This window comes from Equus caballus, chromosome 6, assembly GCF_041296265.1.
Source record: "Equus caballus isolate H_3958 breed thoroughbred chromosome 6, TB-T2T, whole genome shotgun sequence".
Lineage (NCBI taxonomy): Eukaryota > Metazoa > Chordata > Mammalia > Perissodactyla > Equidae > Equus > Equus caballus.
The window spans coordinates 6,938,236-6,953,623 of NC_091689.1; the positions used below are offsets into that span (position 1 = coordinate 6,938,236).

The window sequence follows — 15,388 nt, forward strand, 5'->3', positions numbered from 1 at the left end:
TATTTACGCAAGGAAACACAGCTGTTAAATCAGGCTAGGGTTTGAACCCAGGAGTGTTAAATTTGACACCTGTGGTCTTTGCATTATGCCACGTGGTCTCAGACAATAGCTACTACATGAGAAAAGCCTTTCCAGTGCTGTAACAGGCTGAGAGAGAGACAAAGAGTAGAGAGAAAGGTAATTCTAAAGCTAATGCGAAATGCTGGACATTTTGCTTTTGGGAGGCGGTGAGAGACTCAGCTGGCCGGGAAGGGGGCCTATGAGCCACTGAGTTTCTAACAATGTAATCAAGAGTCAACACGTGGGCAGAAAATAGGACGCTTTGAAATTCACTATCTTCAGAAAGCCTTTCCAGACTCCAGCTACTCTTCTGCCGCGGCTTTCTTACTTCTTTTCTCTTCTCGGCTTATTTGGGTTGGCTTCTTTGCCCACGACTGTCACTCTCCACCAAAGACAGAGGATCCGATGCAGGAGGCAGACAGAGCTGGGCTTCAACGCCATGCCACTTGCTGTGTGAGTTTTGGCAAATTGTTTTACTGCTTAATTTCTGGGGATTATATTATATTATGTTGTGCTATGTTATGTTGCATTATATCACAATCTTCCTGATGGTGTTATTATGAAGATTAATGCGATAATGACTGTCAGATTGTCTAGCAGGTTTCCTGGCATACGGCAAAACCCAATAGATTACATATATACCGCGTAGGTGACCTTTTTGAGCTCTGACTTTTGTCTCTTCTGCCTCCTGCCGTGCTGTAATTTTATCCTTTTCGAAATGTTACTTGTGGCCCACTTTTTCCAGAGATTTTTGCCAGAGGAATGCAGTCCATTAAATAAACAGCCAATGTTTTTTCCACCCCAATCTCCTTTCAGCATACTCTTCTGATTGTATGATGCTGCCTGCTTATATGCTCATCTTTCTCCTCTACCTGCCAGTGGAGAGCGGGATGCTGAACTAATGATGAGAAGAATGTGGTTCTATGCCTTCTTAGCCGTGTTACTACGGCCAAGTTGACTTCACTTTTTTTCACCTTAGCATCCTCAGCTATAAAGTGGAACTAATGAGACCTTTCCCACCTACTTTGCAGGGTTATCATGAAAGCCCAATAAGATATGCTGTGTGAAATATTTAGAGAACCTCAGAATGCCCTATGAGTATAAGGCGTTGTTATTCAAAAATAGAGCTTCTTAAGTGCTTCAATTTTTAGCTCTGTGATCAGTTAACTTTTGATGTGGAGCAAACAACCACAAATTCTCAGTGGCATGCAACAATAAACATTTATTTCTCACACATCTGTGGAGTTCAGCTGATGCAGGCTGGGCTCGCTCCTGCATCTGGGGGGTGGCTGGAGTTTGGCTGACCATACTGGGCCTGGCTGGGTCAATTTGGTTCCACATGTTTCTCATCCTCCTCCCGGGATTAATGGATGAGCCCAAGCGTGTCTTTCTCAGGGTGATGGCGGAGGCATGAGAAAGCAAATAAAAACACTCGCAGTGTCTTGAGGCCTTGGCTTGGAGCTGGCACACTATCACTTCTATTGGCCAAGCAGGTCATGTGGCTGAACTCAGAGGTAGGGCTTATGCACCACCCACAGCGGGAGGACTTTTCCAGTTTCATGAGAAGGGGCAGAGATACAGGCAAGAGCGACAATTGGGGACATTCGTGAAAATCTGCTACACTGTGTTTCTTACCCAGTGCTTGGACAGAATTCTCTGGAGACCCAGTGGAAGCTCAGAGTCCTTGGAAAGAAGGATTCTGGGCTCAGGTAGAGAGACAAAGCTCATCACCTCTGCCATGGCTGATTGGCTCAAAGACCCAAGGTTGAGGTAGTGAAGAATGTGAAGTGACCATCGTGACATTTGATCTCTGCTTCTAGCCCTACCCATTGCTTTTTTGTATGGACTTAGATCCTTTCTTTTCTTTCCCAAGATTATTGCTTTTACTACAGTGGAAAAATATTCATGATGTTCTTCCCCACTTTCTTGCCAGAATTCCTTTAGATTTCTGTGAGTTTGAGGAGCTGGAAGAGCAAAACATATGATGCATGATTATGGGACACTTGTCTGTGACCATCTCCACTCTCAAGTCACATTGACCCCCACAAAAGTTTTCCTTAGAACCGGTTTTGTTCCTGAGGTTCCCAGATCCCCGTAAACAGATGCCTGAAGCCACCGTGGGTTCCCAGCAATAAGATTTTGCCTGGCGGGTTTATTTGTAAATGACTCCAGAGAACTGAGTGAACTATCTCAGAGCCAGAAATTCTGGTTTAGAAAGTTTCAAACCAGAACAGCATCTTCAAAGGAAGACGAAAATGAAGGAGGGAGAGAGAGTGCACTTAATGGGCCAGGTCCAGGGCTCCAGATGTTCCTTGAAAAGGAATCTCCAAAATAATCTAAGCCCCAGTTAGACAGTGAGTGAGAAAGAAAATGACCTACAGCATCCTTGACAGGGGCCGCATGAATTTATTGAAAGTGGGTGTCAAGGGGAATTCAGAGGTGGCAGAGCTCACACATATGTGTAAACACACGCACACACACAAGCAATGAGCTCATGTTGGTATGGTTCAACGCTTTTCTTTTTGCCTGAAGAAATTAAATCCAGGGTCTGGAGCCCTGCCCTTTAGGCTGTCTTCTTGTTTGTTTTTTTCTTTTTGTTATTTTTTTTTTTTAAGTTTAAACAACTACTTTTTCAAAGAGAGTAAAATATAACAGAGCAGCTACTGACTTGCACTGGACTTAAACCTTCCTAGGAAGAATCTGCTCACAGGGAGAAGCCTTCGAACAGTGATGCAGTGTGATTTACTCCCAACCACAGCCTATTCTCCAGACAGCACTCAGAGAGATCTTCAAAAAGGAAAAAAAGTAATGTAAAAGTAGAAAGCAGAGAATCTAGTAGCACAGATAAGAATACAATGGCTTAGGTTGGGACTAGGGAGATTGAAAGAATAAAATGAATTTTGAGGATTTATTTTCTTGGTAGAATCAGTAGTACTTGATGTTGGATTGGATGAGCTGCTGGACGAGTTGGGTGGCAGTGCTCCTGGGAAGGGACAAGGAGAAATTCAAGAAAACACCAGAGTTTGTGACTTGAGACTTTGGGTGGATGGTCCCTTGTCTTCCACTGTAAGAACCTGCTCTTTTGTTGAAACTATGAATCAAGAAGTCAGGGGCTTTGTCTAAATGTCTGGACTTTGAATAATTTTAGACCTTGACTCTGAACCTGAGGGTCTAAGGAATTTCCGCTTCTCCCTCTGAAGCAGAGTAGGTTTTGGCTTGCAGTGGAGGAGGTTAAGGCATGATTTAACCAAGGTTTTGGTTTGTTCTCTCAGCGGTACTGGAAGTGGGTCTGGGAACTTAATGCACATACTCCAGGAAGTATCCGTGACTCCTTCTGGTTTTGACGGTAGGGTCACTGAGTCAGCTTAGTCCCATGAACCGAGTTCTTTTCCATCTCCCTTGTTGAAAATAGAAGAGGGTTTGAATCAACAGAAGCAGGAATTTCAGTTAAACACCAAAGAAACTTCCAAATCATGTGTGTCATGGACTCTTACTTTACATGAGATAAAGGTGAGTCTGAATAAAATAACTGAGGAGTGGACTTAGGTAGAGATGAGAGGATGGTAAAGATGACGTGTTATAAAAATGTAGTGAACAAAATCCAACACCACATTAAGAAAATAGTATGTTATAACCAGGTGGGACTTATTGTAAGAATGAAGATTTTGTTTAGTTTTAGGAAATACACTAGGATAATATACTACATTCATATATCTAAGGAGAAAAATCATGATTGCTGCCACAGGTGCTGAAAAAGACTTTGAAAAAAAATTCAACATCCATTCCCGACAAAAGCACTCAAGAATGTAGGAGTCAATGGCTACTTCCTTAATACGATAAAAATATATAGTTTGGTCTTAAAGTCAATATGTTACTTACTCTAGAAAACATTTGAGGCATGACCATTAATTACGATCAGGAACAAAGCAAAAATATCCACTCTCTTCCCTTTATTTAACACTATACTGGAGATATTGGCCAATGCAATTAGACAAGATAAACCTATTGGAGCATAAGAATCGGAAACAAAGAAGTAAAACTATCACTATTTGCAGACAGATGATAGCATACGTAGAAAACTCAATCAGTGATAAAACTAACTCAAATGAAATATTTTACTAAATATAGGAAAAATTGCAGAATTTAAAATTAGCATTCAGAAATCAATAATTCTTATATACACAAACAATAATAATTAGAGGATATAATGATAGAGAAAACTCCTTTTAAAGGAGTAAGAAAGAAGATAGAATACTCAAGAACAAGTTTAGTAAGAAATGCGCAAAATCGAAAGGAGGGAACTTTAAGTCCTCGAAGACACAAAAGTGGACTTGAACAAGGGGAAAGACAGCCTGTGTTTTTGCTTTGGACATCTCAATATCATAAAGATGTCATTTCTCCTTTAGTTAATTTATACATTAAATACGCTTCTAATAAAATACCACATCTAAAATGTTTTATAGAGAAATTGATACTAAAATTTATATAGAAAACTAAACGTGCAAAAATAACTAGCAAAGCATTAAGAAATAAAAATGAGCTACGATAAAAAATTATCTGTGCCCCAATTTTAAGTGTATCTAAAGTTTCTGTAATTAAAATAGTGTGGACCTGGTGCATAAGTAGACAGAAAAACTAGTGAAATTAAATGAATGCAGAAACATACCATGTGTACACGAAATTTTAGTGTATGATAAAAGTAGAAGTTCTGATTGTTGATAAGACATTTGAAAAAAGATAAGATGAAATCTGTACCTTAAAACATATACAAGAATAAACTTCAAGCGTATCAATGATGAGTATCAAATAAAAACCTTAGAAGTTTGAGATTCTAATTAGAAGAAGACATGAGCAAATTAATTTCTGACTTGGATCTGATCTGGGTGTAACTATGACTTAGAATCCTCCTGTAATAATAATCATCAGAATAAATTTGAATATAGAAAATTTAAAAATGACGACTTTGCATCATCAAAGAACCATAAGCAACGAATTCAAAAGCCAAGTGACAAACTGGGAGAAAATATTTCTATGTATAGCCCAGATAAAAAGTTAATATCTCTAAAGGAAAAAGAACTCTTAAAATTGAGGAAAAAAAGAAAACCCAAAAACCATTAAAGAATGAGCAAACTGTATGTCCAAATAATTTTTAAAACAGCCCTTAAATATATAAAAAGATGTTCAACTTTTCTTGTAGTAAGAGAAATGAAAATTAATCTAAAATGAGATACCATTTCTCACTTATCAGAATAGAAAAAAAATTAAAAACACTTGATGCACTCTATCAACAAAGCTCAGAGGAAGCAAACGCTCCCATTGCTGGGAGGAATGAAAAATGGTACAACCCTTTGGAGGGGAAGTCGACAATGTCAAACAAGGATCTAGCAACCCCTCTTCTAGGAATTTATTCTGAAGATACACTTCCAACAGTATGAAAATATATCGACAGAAACTTTCTCATTGCAGCACTGTTTATGATTGCAAAATATTGGAAACAACCTAAGTTGGCACACATAGCAGACTGAGGAAACTATGATACATCCACCCCACAGAGTACTATGGAGGAAGATCTCTATGTCTGATATGCTTACAGGATATTTTATTAAGTGAAAAAAGCAAAAGGCAAGAGTATACATACAGTGTATACTATGCTACCTTTTGTGTAAGACAAAATGGGAAAGAAACAAACATAGATTTGCACAATATCCATTTAATTTTGCCAAAAGAAACACAGGAAGGGTAAACTCAAAATGAATAAAATGTGTTACCTATTGAGGATATGGGAAATGGAGTGAAAAAGATGGGTAGTGATGGTTGGGGCATGACACTCCCCTAAGTATAGCTTTTGTATAGTTTTTCTTTGGGAACCATGTTACTTTTACATGCTAAAAAAAATCCAACTCTATTATAAATGAATACCATTATCACACTGGGGGATGAAACACCAATGTGTATCCTTTGGTCTTGTCATTGGTTTTATCCAGGTTGCAGGAAGTTTTCCCTCCCAAGGGACAGGGCTAAATTCTTGGCATTCTGCAGAATCATAGAAAAAAGAGACTACATAGTTCAGTTTTTAGGAAACTTGCAGTCTAATGCAAAACTATAACTCAAGCAGAAAAACAAGTGAAAAATAAGATAAAACTTGCCTCAGTCCCATAGCTATAACCAACATGACAAGCCTAAGCTCTAAGTACCACAGAGGAGCAAGAGGGGAGTGTGGAAAAATATCTGGTGAGCGAAGGGACAGAAGTGATGGGAGTCACCCACGGCTAGCCTTGGAGTGCTTCAAGAAGGAAGTATGTGTGGCTGGCTTTGAATGAGGTCATGACTGCGATTGGCAGAGAAACCCGGAATATGGTTGGCAGAGAAGAGTGGGAAGGGAATTCTTGGAATGGAGCCAGAACAGGCAACAACTTAGAAACAATTAGGTCATTGTGCAAGGAGTTACCTACACTCCTCCTTAGGCTGGAAGGTTGGAGTGGGATATAAAATGCATACAGGGATCCGGGAAGCTAAAAGTACTGACCAGAGCTAGGAAGCCTTAAGTCTTTAATGGCAATAACCAAATTGAAGATTATTATTGGAAATGAACTTTGGTGGGATAAACCTGAACTGAGCAGTACAAGAGCTAAGCACATAGTGAGAATTAGACTTGAGAGGTACTCGTTGAACTGAGAGAAGCCCTATAGTTTCGAAGGGTTTATAGAGTGCCCAGTATGTGTAGCCATTTCACACACATGTAAGCATTAGGGATCCACAATGTTACCAAGAGTCTGAGAAGTAGAGTGGCCAAACATGGAACCAGAGGGCCCAACATGGAACCAGAGGGCATTGGTCCAACCCTTTCACTGACAGATGAGGAAACCGGGGTCCACAGTGAGACTGGCCTGGCCCGGTGTTGCACAGCCAGTTCATGGCATAGCAAAGACAAACACCTGGCTGGGTAGTGTGGTTTGCCTCTCAGAGGCACTACCCCTATTTTCACACCAAGGATGGAGGAGGAACAGGAGTACAAACAGGCCATGGGGAGGACTAACGAGTTGTTGCTACTGTAGACGGACCCAGCAGAGCCTTGAAAGATGTGGGTTCTACCACCAGCCTGCTGTTTCGGCATGGGCTGAAAGAATCCAACTAGAAGAAAACAGGCCATCGTTGTTAACCTCTCAATTTCAAAATGCATTTACTGAACTTTTTAAAGAGCTCCATACCGTGTTAGATGGTATCCGCGTTGGTCTTCACATCTGCAGAAACTGAATTACTGCATGTTTGTGTGATGACTAAAATTCTATTTATATTATTCTTGCTTTTTTTTTTTCGTGGCTATCATTAGACTTGTTTACTTCTGGAGTTCCCCTTACAGGTTTTCCATCACACTCTTCTTTTTGGCCATATCCTCACCCATCTTCGGTGAGTATCTTGCAGTGGGCTATGTGTTGATGGGTGTGTTATGTGTGTGAGCATATGTGCACACGTCTAGTGGACATGAAAACAGTTTCTGTTTAAACAGTGCCCACACTTGGCTCAAGCCTGCTGTATCTGGCCCTGGGTCTGGCCCACCCCTCACCAGTCTACCTCACCCCAAACAGAAGAACCCAGCTCCAAGAGCACCTTCTGCACAAGCTCTCCAAATTTCTGAACTTCTCTTTCCTATTCTAAGGTTTCAAGGTGTAGTGAAAATTGCATGGGTTGGAGTCAGACTGATTTTCATTCCCCGCTCTACCCTTTAATGCCATTTGGGGTTGTTGCCAGTCTTAGGTGGAAGAATACACGGGGAGCTCCTAATTGCAGTGATGAGCACAGAGAAGAAGTGAGCAAGAAATGTGAATCCCTCATTTACCCTATTTCCTCTGGCTTAACTTGTTGGAGGTAAAGATCAGTGGATTCGAATTTAGACCTCCGTACATGCGGGTAACACACACACGTGCAACACACACAAACGCACACACACAGACACACATATACACACACATGCTGTGCTGGAAGGTCTTTAGTTTGCCCCTCCAGATCTATTCTACACTTTATGGAGGCTGATCTTACGACCTCTGTCAATGGGCTCCCTTGTCCTTTGGCTTTCATTGGGTTTGACCAATGGGGAGCCCTGGCAAGTAATTGAAGGGAGGAGGGTGGTTAAGTATTTATTCTTGTGATATCCCCCTCCTGTGGGTCACCTTGGGCTGTCTGTGTCCCTTGGCAGGAGGTCACCCCTCTTGTCAGGCTGTCTTTTCCACACAGCTCTCTCTGAGTGCTGTAACACATTGAGTGCCATAGAATATTCAGTATTCTTTGAGGGAAATTTCCTGGAAGAAGACTAATAGGAGATGTGCTCAGAGGCCTCCAACTCAGAATAACTGCTCAGTCAGCAACATGCCTCCTATGAACATGATGGATTTCAGGGGCCAAAGATCTCTTTGGGAGTCTTATGTAAGCTATGAACCCTCTCCCTAAGAAAAAATTCTCCATTCTGCAACCAATGTTAGGACTTCACAGATCCACAAACGCCATTCTTGACCCGCTGGGGTTAGACTTGTGTTCTAAGTAAAGAAAGCATGCACAGCCTTTGGAATACTAGGTCTCTCCAGAGAATGGCTCCCATCCTTTGGTAGCTCATTGCATTTGTTACATTACCTTCATATGGTACAGTGTCCCCTGGGCATCTGAACACGTGGTTGTATGTTGCTTCCTTTCCACTTGGATTTTCCACTCTTGAGTTTGGACTCTATGTACCCCAAGAGCACCCTTTTTAAGGTCATACATCCACCTCCCAAACTCTGTCACGTGTTGAGCCTTTGAGGGTGAACTATCAGAGTATAATGGAAGAGGCAGGAAGGGGTAGCACTAACTGGAGACCTCCTGCGGCCTTTTGCTACTGATAAAGATTTCTTCCCTTATCATCCGAGAGGTCTAGATTTGCATTTCAAAATACAGCTGTGGCAGTGGTTTTGGAAAAGAGCCACTCCCACTTTGTTCCTCTTTGGTATCTCTCCTCCTAAGTGGCTTTCTAGGATAGCACAAAGTGAGCAAGCAGTTTAGAGAACAAGACAAAGAACTCCCGCACTGGCATCAGGACGGCTCAAGGGACAAAGGGTATATTTTGGGTAACATACAGCTCCTTAATCCAACAGGGACATAGAATCATTAGGCAGAGACCATGTCTGCTTCTGTCACCTATCGTATCCCCAAGAGCTAGCCACTACATGGCACACAGTTGCCATTCAATGCCGTTTGTTGAGTAAGTAAATGAATGAAAGAACAAGTCAGAGACTTTTAGCATCTCAACAAACTTTAGAGGTGACCTAGCCCTGTCTTTCCTCTGATGCTTCACTGATCTTCATACCCCAATTCAACACATATTTATCAAATGCTTCCTATGTCCAAGGAGATTTGATAATCTGGAGACAATCAAAATGAAACATGTTTGGACCATGCCTTCAAAAACTTATAATCTACTAGGGAATAAGGTATGCAAATAACTATAATAGAGAGAAAGTGAAAAGAGAAGAGAAATGATTAGTCCATCATTGTTCTAAAAGTTTCAATTATAGGAAACTAACTTCCATTGCTAATAAAAGTCAATATGCTTACCATTCGCTAAACACATTATGTCATTATAATATTTGTGTTGAGGTGTATATTATTATTATGCCCATTTTAAAGTGAGGAAATTGGGGCTCAGAGAAGGTAAGTAACTTGTTCAAGGTCATAGAAATTGTAAGTGGCAGAACTAAGACTCGTACATTTTGACCCCGTCTGTATGTAGGCAGATACATTGCTAGAAAGATACTGATGCTGCACTGAAATCTGCCTTCCCTTATTTTCCTTTTGGAACTAATTCCACTCTCCCAAGCCACAGAGACAAAGTCTTTCACTGCTTGAAAAACGAATGAATGAGTTAAATTGCATCAAGTTAGCTTAATAGCTTATAATTTCCTATTGTAATTATAGTTCAGGCTGCTACCATTTTCATCACAACAGTTGGTCCACACTGAATTTCCTCTCTAGCTCATTGCCTACTTTCCGCCTGACTCGAGCTCCCAGAGACGCTATGCTGAATATCGATGCTGTAGCAACCTGGTGATTTTTATGTTTTCTGACTCACTTACCTCAAGGCCATAGTGCACCTAAGGCCTTTGGGTGTGTGGTTCTTTTCTCTTTGGTTCCAATCACTGTTTACCTGGTTGTCTCTTTTTTCACTCATTCACTTAACAAATATTTGCTATGCATTGCAAGCACACTGGCTAGCAGACATTGCTCTGGTAATGGGTATACAAACAGGGAAGAAAGATGTAATTCCCACCTCGAGGGGACTACAGTGTAGTTTGGAAGCCAGACATGCAAACAACTATAATACAATAAAAAATAACATTAATGAAGAAATGTACCAAGTATCATGTGTGACAAAAGGGTGTCCTTTAAGTCTGCCCCAGGAATGCTGGGAAAATCTTCACAGAGGAGATAGCATTTGGGCTTAGATCTGATGGAGGACTGGAGGTTTTCTCTGCAGTGGAGGTGGGACACTCCAGCAAGAGGGAACAGCATGTATGAAGCCCTTAGGTGTGAGGCAGCATGTGGTAGAGTACATGAGCTCAGGCTCTGGAGAAGCTGGGCGTGGGAGAGATGCAGAGTACCTGTGAGAACCTGAGGGCACAGACAAGAGAGGGGGGCAGTGCCAACTTGCAAAGGGCTTTGTCTGCCATGCTGAGGGGCTCCCTTGATTCTGAAGATTCTGTAGAACCACTGAAAGACTTGTAAGCAGCCTTCAGTGTGGATTAGCTTGATACTTTAGAAACTTCCTTCTTTTGGCCCCAGAGTGGGGATGGAATCAAGAAAATGAGAATGAAGACATGGGACCAGTTTAGAGACTGTTCCAGTAATCCCAGTGGAAAAAAGATGACAACTCTAAAGTAAACAGAGAAATGGAGATGGTGGTGGGTGAGAAAACAATTTGAGAGACATTTATGAGTATCTTATTTCAGGTTGCTATAGCAAATTACCATGGCCTGGGTGGATTGAACAATGAATATTTATTTTTCACGGATTTGGAGTCTGGAAAGTCAAGAAGGCAGCAGACCCAGTGTCTGATGAGAGCCTGCTTCCTGGTTTGCAGCTGGCTGCCTTTTCACTGTGTCCTCCCAGTGGGGAGAGAGGAAAGGCTGGCTTTCTTCTTCTTAGAAGGGCACTAATCTCATCATGAGGGTTCCACCTTCATGACCTACATACCTTCCATACCCCATCTCCAAATACCATCATATTGGGGATTAGGGTTTCAACATATGAATTTTGGGGGGACGCAAACATTCAGTCCCTAGCAAAGAGGTAGATGAGATAAGGTTTGGTTACCCATTGAATATGCGGAGTTACCAAGAAAGTTTAGGAGAAGATGATAAACAACAGAAATTCTTTGTTTCACAGTTCTGGAGGCTGGAATCTAAGACCAAGGTTCCTTCAGGGTTGGTTTCTCCTGAGGCCTCTCTCCTTGGCTTGTAGATGGCTGCCTTCTGGCTGGGTTCTCCTGTGGCCTTTCCTCTGTGCTCACACACTCCTGGTGTCTCTTCTTTTTCCTATAAGGACACCAGGCAGGTTGGATTAGGGCCCACTCCTGTGACCTCATTTTAACTTCTTTACCTCTTGAAAGGCCTTATCTCCAAACACCCAGTCATTTTCTGATATACTGGGTGTTAGGACTTCAACATAGGAATTTTTTGGGAAGGGGGAACAATTCAGTCCATAACAGTGCCCTTGGCTGGAGTCCTTTTGATGCCCCAGTGGGGACTAAAGCTGGATTACCATGGATTGAAGAGGAAAGAGTAGACGAGAGCAAGGAATCAAGGATTGCAGACTGCTCTCTGGAACGTTGGCTAGAAAGTAGAAGAGAGATCTGTAGTCACAGCAGGGCAAGGATGGAGGGGCAAGAAGATGTCCCCCTGCCTCCCTTCCTCCCTCCCTTCTTCCCTCTCTCCCTAGTCCATCCTTCCTTCCTTTCTTCCTTCCTTCCTTCCTTCCTTCTTCTTTCTTTGTTTTGCCCCTTCTTTCTTCTCTCTTTCCTTTTTCTGCTTTCTTTTGAAAATAAGACTTAAAAATATTTATATGCAAAGGGAAGAACTAGAAAATAGAGAATGAAGACAGAGGAAAGGGAAGAGACATTTTCTGGTTGCGATTCCCAGAAGGGCCCAGGACAAGGTGGGAGTGGGCATCTCTTTGGTGGGTCATTGTCTTTGTCTACCTTTGTCTTTCTTCTGAGTTGGTTCTCCTATCCTTTTCTTCTACTTTGTTTCTTTCTGTTTCTGTGCAAGATAGTGTGCAAATAAGGCCTGGCACATGTGCACGTTCACCTGCGTATGTGTTCATGTGTGCACGAGTGTCTATGGTGTGCACATATACACTCACTCTGATGATACCCAGAGAGTTTCGTTCAAAGTGCGTGATTCCAGCTTCCAGATGGTAAACCTGTTGAGGGGCAGCAAGGCCTTCTTGTAGGAAGGAGTCTGAACTCAGGGAGAAAGATGTGGCCCCCATCTCACAACTAACAATGTCTGTTCCCAGCTGGGGACGTCTGACGCTGACAGAGCAAGAGGACAGGTTTGGTCAGGTGTGGCATTGGCTTCCTAGTCTCCTAGCTGTACACAATGAACAGGGGGCCTGTACTGTCAGAAGGAGAAAATCCAGAGCTCCCCACTGAGTGTGCACAGGGGAGGGGAGCATAGTAATTGGAGTGCTGTCTGCCCACCGTCCTCAGCAGGCACCAGAGGCAAAGTGGGCTGGGGGTGTGACCCAGTTTCCACTTGGCTTATTGACTGGAAACAGCTACTCACTGGGCCACTGGGTTCTTTCTGAAGACAATGAAGAACTACGGTTTGGGATAGGTGGGGGCGGGGTGGGGCCTGATTGGGCAAAGGAGTCAGAAGCAAATACAGCCCTGTGGCCCAGTAGTTCTGATACTAAAGAAGCTCTCGTCTAGAGGCAGGGGCCAACTCACCCCAAATACAGGAAGGAGAAACAGGAAATTAAAAAGGACACGACCACTAAATAAACTGAAGCGCTCCTTAAACCCCCCTGAGGTAAGTGGATCATCTTCTCGTAGAATGAGATGGAAACCTGCTCCGACGCTGCCCCCTTAGTTAGAAACATGGCAGGCAGTCTCATGTGCCTGGGCTGTCTGGCCGGTGTTCGGCTGACATAGACATGTTGATGCCAGCTCCCCTTTCATGGTGCTCCTCAAGCCTCCTCCTTCTTTTCTTGAAAAACCTCTCTCAGCAGTCATTCGGTTCCCGGGTCCAGTGGAGTCCGGGCATTACAAGGGCCTGTGGAGCCAGGACAGCGTCTCAGCTGACTCAGCTCAGACCCAGAGATGTGGGTGGGAAAGGCTGAATCCACGCAGCCCCCAAGTCATGTTTTCCCTCTTAGACTTCTAGAGAAGTCTGGAAACATAGACAATGTTATTTTATTTTTACAGATTGAAAATGTCCTTGGCAACAAAATGTGTATTTGCCTACGTTTCCAGAGTTTATGGATGAATGAGGGTGGTCAATGACAGTCATGTTGGGAAACAGTCTATTTTTGTCTAATATTTATCTTTTCATTCACTCAACCAAGCAAACAGTATGTTTGAAGTCCTATTATGTGCTAGGTACCACAGAGGACACAGATGTGCGTAAGATAAACGGCCCTGGAGCAATTTACCGTGTACTCTGCAGGAATGATACTTACACTCCAGTAAATCATAGGAGGCAGAATGTGGAGGTCTCTTTGTACTTATCAAAAAGTGTGCTGAAGGTCCTGGTCAAGACTCTTTCAACTTATCAATGTCGGAAGCCCAACTTCAACTTAAGCAAAAGTGGAATTACTTATTAAAAACAAAAGGGAATTATTTATTGAAAGCAAACAAGGAACTATTTATTGCTTCACACAACTGGTAAGTCCAAAGGCTGAAGTGGCTTCAGATATGGACGTATCCAAAGACGTGTGACGGTAACCAGGACTCTGCCAGAGAGTGAGGCCAACACGTAGAGCAGAGCTGGGCGCTGAGAGATGGGCTGGCTCTCTCCAGGTGCCAGGAAAAATGGCTGCTGGGAGCACTTACCCGGCAGACTTCCTCCTCTCCAACACTCATCTTTCAAACCTCCCAGAAGACACTGATCACTCCTGCACAGCTTTCCTCACCAAACCTGGCCCAATCACTCTGGCTTGGATATGGAATACTTGAGTTGGCCATACTGGGTCAGGTGCCTACCTGCGTGAATGGAATGAGGAAGAAGCGAAATTCCCAAGTAAATGGGTACTGGGCCAGCTGATCACAAATATCCTCTACTGTAAAACAGGTCTGAAGGGATGGTTATTAGTCAATAGTTAGAAAGAAGGGAGAAGATGAAGTGAAGAATGAGGTGGCTCCTCTAGAAAGAAAGGCAGGGTACAGGAAGATAGGATTTGGGCAACAGTGAATCATAGGGGTTGACTGTATCTTGGGGTCCAGGGAGAGGAACAGAATCATATGGCTGGAAGGCAGATGGGGAGGGTTTTAGACTCTTGGGCCAGCTGAAGAGTTTGCTCTTTGGTGGGACATGGGGAACAATTACAATTACTTAGCAATGGATTAAAGTCAAGAAAATAAATCTGGTTTCCGAGTGCTGAGTGGGTTGAGATGGAAGAAATGAAGTTAATGGTAGATTGGATTGTTCCAATAATCCAGGTGGTCAGTGGGTGAGGGTCTGAGCAGGTAGTAACAATGGAACTGGAAAGGAAGGGAACCATGCAGCCAAATTTGAGTTTTGTCCAACTGAACATAGAGAACGAGGGAAGGGAAAGAGTCAGACGTTGCTAAATTTCTAGTCTACGTTTCTAGCTAGGTCACCAGTATGGCTGTTCCGAGTAGAACTACTGTAATCTCTCATGGGTGTATCCAGCAAAAGAGATTTCCACTAAAAACTGTATAGAACACTGTTTATTTCTAAGGACTGAGTTTCTAATGCTCTTGCCTTGGTCAAGTTCACTCTAAGACCCAGAACTATTGTCCCTGAGCAGGAGTGGTATTAACACAACTAACAGACCGTGTGGAGTTTTTCAAATGACTTTCTGTATTGACCTACCTGTCTGCCCTGGAGCAGATGCAAAGTCAAGCAGTTGTTTCCAGCACTCCCTCAAGATTAGAAAAATGCAATGAGCTGAGCCTGGTTCTTGATGATAAGATTCCACTTTGCACCTGAAGAAAGGAACCCAGTTGAGAGTGTTGGTAACTGAGTTAAGGGAGAGAGTCAAAGGCAGCCGCTAAAATTTCTGCCAGGCCACAATTAAAATAAAACAGGAATTGGATCTGAGTGGCCAACCTTCAAGTAAC

The 15,388-nt window shown here is 42.7% G+C and overlaps 1 long non-coding RNA gene across 1 annotated transcript in view; it reads left to right on the forward strand.

The window, feature by feature from the left end:
• The first annotated feature begins 292 nt into the window (after nucleotides 1–292).
• The window catches only part of LOC138924552 (uncharacterized), a 47,045-nt gene continuing 31,949 nt past the window's right edge, over nucleotides 293–15,388 (forward strand). The window contains exon 1 of the long non-coding RNA XR_011439476.1: nucleotides 293–513. This is a non-coding gene — a long non-coding RNA (uncharacterized lncRNA). The remainder of the gene's footprint in view (nucleotides 514–15,388) is intronic.